This window comes from Corvus brachyrhynchos, unplaced genomic scaffold (assembly GCF_000691975.1).
Source record: "Corvus brachyrhynchos isolate BGI_N302 unplaced genomic scaffold, ASM69197v1 scaffold705, whole genome shotgun sequence".
Taxonomy (NCBI): domain Eukaryota; kingdom Metazoa; phylum Chordata; class Aves; order Passeriformes; family Corvidae; genus Corvus; species Corvus brachyrhynchos.
This window is the reverse complement of record NW_008238346.1, coordinates 452,567-457,169: the sequence shown is the minus strand read 5'-3', so window position 1 is coordinate 457,169 and position 4,603 is coordinate 452,567. Positions and strand designations below refer to the sequence as shown.

The 4,603-nt window shown below is 40.3% G+C and overlaps 1 protein-coding gene across 1 annotated transcript in view; it reads left to right on the top strand.

Annotated features, from left to right (window-relative positions):
* Positions 1-4,603, top strand: part of SORCS1 (sortilin related VPS10 domain containing receptor 1) — a 183,774-nt gene that overhangs the window by 28,929 nt on the left and 150,242 nt on the right. The gene's annotated exons all lie outside the window — the stretch shown is intronic.

Sequence of the window (4,603 nt, the reverse complement as noted above, 5' to 3'; positions counted from 1 at the left end):
TGATATTTTAAAGCAAGGCAAAAAAAAAAAAAAATTAGCATTGCCTAAGGGATGAGAATTGCATCTTCCAACTAACTTTAATAGGAATTAATGCATGAAGCACATTTTTAGCTGGTTTTAAAATGCTACTGGTCCTTAGGAGTTACTCCATTATAACAACTAAGGGGCTTGGACATTGATTTTGACAATAATGTCTTGGGCTGTCTGGATCTTTTAAGCTTTCTAGCTGTTGATTTGCACTGGCAGGATAGAATGAAGATTGCGTATTGTGTTGCAAATGCTTGGATGGTGCTAGCCAGAAAATCCTTTCTCTGGCTTTTAGTACATACCCTGCAGAAGACCTGCAGTGCATTTATGGCTCAGTAAAACTGCTCCTTACTCTTAATTGGAGGTGGGCTAAAGCAGCTTTTTGGGTGTATAATGTGGCTGTGGATGCTCAGGCAGCTCTGCTGAACAAGTATCAAACTTTCTAACTGAGCTCAGCCTGCTGTGAGAGTTTTTCTAGCCAAGCTGCAGTGACCTCAGTGTTATGATGGGGTGGGAAGTGTAGGACATGTATGGTTGTCTCATCTCCCTGATTAATGGAAAAGCTTCCTGTTGCTCTGCCCTCAAGCTACAAAATCCATTAACAACCCCTTGGGGTGCCTGAAATTTATTCTGGCCATTACCATCAATTAGAAAGTTAATAGCGTGATGATTGCTGGGCTCCAGTCCCAGCTATTTGAGTGATTTACACCAGACTGGGGTGAAAATGGGAAGAATCAACACTCAAGGAACCACTTTATGAGCAAGAATTTGGCATTAAGGGTGTGCTGATGTCAGTATGCCCCTGTAAACATATGGCAAGAAGAATCATTAGTCATCCTCAATCCTAATTTAGAAGGCAGCTTTCGATTTAAACGTATGGAAGAACGACTTTAATATCCGTCACAGCTAAGCTGAGGTTTGTTTTGTTGATGACCATACGCCAGGCTGAGTCTGTGGGAATGGCTGCATTCTGAGTTGCAGTGTTGCAGGGTGTTCACCACCGTGATGAAGGAAGGGCAGAAATTTGCATTCTATCCTGTTTATTTGTTTTGACAAACAAGTCAGGTGGACAGGGAGATCTTCCAGACTGGTGCTCTTCCACTTATATTCCACTGATCCCCCAAAATTCCCCTAAGGTAGCAAGGAAAAAGCCTGTTGTCAGTAAACTTTCATTCCTTTCTTTGGGGTCTTTAACTCAAAATAATGTTGTGAAGGCAAATGGAAAAGTATTGAAAACCAGTACTATGGGCTTAGGGACAGAGAAAGTGCTTGGATCATACATACCATCAGATGAACAAGCATCAATAACCTGTCATCTTTTGGTATGTATTTGGTATCATATTTTTGTTGGTGTATATTAATTAGCCACCCAAAAAATGTGGAGTTACTGGTCCTTCCCACATGCATCTGGATGTTGTGGCACGAAATGACTCACAGAAAGAGCAGGAGAGATGGCACTAATGTTTCAGCCAGAGCACCACTTGAACCAGCCTCTTGAGCCTTTCACTGAGAGGGTCAAGTGGAGGTCTTGCTTTGATGGCTATTCCTTTGTTTCTCACTGCTGGCTTTCACCCAGCACTGGATTAGAATAGCTGAAGGGGTTGTGATTGCCAGCCTCCCTGTGCTGCTCTTGACTTAGGCTGCTTTAGTCAGTGAGGGACTGGAGATGAGTCTTTGAGGCCTCAGGGAGATGAGGAGCTGAAAGGGAGATTTGATGGGGAAAGTTCTGGAGTCACCCACTCTGCTGCTCTGAGGAGAGGGAAGCAATGGAGAGGGAAGACCCAGTTCCTTCCCCTTATCAGTGGCAAACACCAGCCTTGCTGGGAGTCTGGCAACCAGGCAAAATAGGTGGAAAGTCCACAGTTATTCTTCAGAAATCCTCTGCCCTTGACATTCTATACCCTTTCTCAGAGCTAATCCTGCAAGTGGTCATTTAGCACAGCAGAGAGGGGTTCCAGAATGTAGGTGACGCCCCAAAACAGGGTTGCCCATAGGAAACAGTGGATTTACAGTCTACTCCTGCAAAACAGTGCCTTGGAAATACTTCTAGAACAGAGTCCAGTCACATCTCAGTGCATTATTTTTCACACAAAAGCTCGGTAATTGTACACTTGAAATAAAAATCTTCATGTCTTGCATTCTGACAGCAAAGATCCTTCTGACTTCCTGGAAGCAGTTGCTTCCAAGCAAGGGCAAATTGATCATTGAAGCTGTCCAGTTTCATGTTTATGATGGTGCATCTCCATAGTAAATAGTTTGGATTTACATAAGAGTGTGATCAGGATCTGATCTCTGATCAGCTAGCAGAGGAGTGGGGAATCTGAATATGGATTTTATCAACTGCCAGAATCTTCTGTTCTTAGCCTGCTGACATGAGAACATTGCACTGTACAGTTAAAGGAAGTTTATCCATCAAACAAGATAGGACAGGCATCTAAAATTAGAAAAGCAGTAAAAGGAGGAGGGGAAAAGTGCATCATTCCCATCTAATCCAAATTTGATCTTTTTTCAGGCTAAAATACTTGATTTTGCTCTTTTCTTTGGGTATCCAACCTTTATGCAGCAATGTCTCTGAAGCCTGAAGATAAAAAGCCCTTCTCCACAATACAGCAGAATGTTACTTCTGCTAAAAAAGGCAGTGACATCAGAAACTGATATTTCAAAAATCTTTTGATGACATCTTACAAGCACAGAATGTCTCTAAATTTTTTCACATGAAAGTTTGTTCTGAGTTATTGTTCCAAGGCTAGTTTGGTAAGATAGGAGGGTTTGAAATACATGTCACCCAGAGCTAAAACAGATACATCTCTATTGGTGTTTCAGCTTTACCTCATCATATTTTTGATTCTGTACTACTGATTATCTGTACCCCTTTGGTCAGTTTGGGACAACTGTCCTGGCTATGCTTCCTCCCAGCTTTTTGTGCTCTTCCTCACTGACACTAAACAATCCTTGACTTAGGGTAAGTTACCAAAACGTTTGTGCGTTATCAACATTATTCTCATACTGAATCCAACACAGAACACTGTACCAGCTGCTAAGGAGAAATGACCTCTATTCCAGCCAAAACCAGGATAATGGTTCTCATTCATGTGCTACCCTGATTATTACAGGAACTCTTCTTTCCCTGTCCTTGCATTTGACAGTCATGTGTCTTGCTGCTGTCTAGTGCTGTGCATTATGGTGGATTTGCTTTTCTGTCTTGTCCAGCTGGAAACTCTTGCACTTTCATCATAATTGACCATTTCCTTCACCTTTCATCTGACAAAGATGAGAGTAAGAAATAACCTCACCCTGACTGCACGATTTACTTTCATCCCATACAACCTGTCTTGTCTCCCATTGGAATATTCCCACTGCCATCATCCCATGACTTCTGAAGCAATTGACCAAATTCTTATTACCTTGGCAGAGGAACAGGTGTTCTCTGCTTCCATAGGTTGGTAACCTGAGTTACTAACTCTCCACTGAAACAGCATGGAAGGCAATAGGCAAATTGATTTTTCTTCAACCATTATTTGAAGGAGAAACAAGCATCTGTGTCGCCTACAGATTATGTCTCATGGCCCTCTCACTCCCCTATTTTCTTTCTTTCTAAATTGGGTAATATTTTGAAAAAATATCCAACACAATATGTAGACTGGGGATTGGATGATAAAATATGAGCTGCTTTTCCTGCTTGTCACATCTTTAAATTATTTATAGCAATAATCAGCTGAACTATATTAAGCCAAAAATTACAAGAAATTTCAGTGTGTAGGTTTCTATTCATTTAGATTACTCCAAATAAAAGTTGATTGAAAATGAAAAGAAGAAAATTGAATTACTTTAACTGATTATGCAGAAAAATGTCAATTTAATAGTTTCTTATTGTTTCTTTGTAATTTTTTTTACTCCCTCTCCAAGTCTTTTTGGTGGCTTTTGCAGGTGGGAAACTTCATTTTGTGATGAGAAAATTCTTCCCATGAGAGGAAAAAATACACATTTCATTAAACTCATAGAAATTTATGACTTAATTTCTAGTAAAATCTACAGTCACAACTCAGACTGGAAGCAAAATATTTTCAAAATGAAGGTTTTAATCTGTTTTAAAATGCCTATGTAAAGTGTTTTTAATTTTGTATTTCATCATTTTGCCATTGATAGCAAGACTTTTTCCAATCCTTATTTGGACACACAAAACCCCAGAAAATTACAAGTGTCAGGATGGAGTGGGAAGATGGTGGAGCCTGAGGGGACTTGAATTTGGCTCTGTCACAGACTTCCTTCAAATGCAGGATTAATTATCTTGTCTTTCCCTCTGTTTCCCCACCTAGAGAGTGGGAACAGTCCTATTTGCCAGCCCGCTGAGGGCCTCATGAGAAAAAAGTAGTAAGAAATGTGTTCACTTAGGCCATGAGACATGTGGGTCCCTTGAGTTTTGAAATATCTTATTTTTCTTTACTCTGGAAATGTCTATAAATTTAATTTCAACTTCCTGGATAAATTTGAAGTGTTTTAGTGTTGTGACATGCGCAGTGCTGTTACAGATTTTTAAAGAAATGCTGACCAGCTGTTTGGCTTGTCCCTGCTGTCA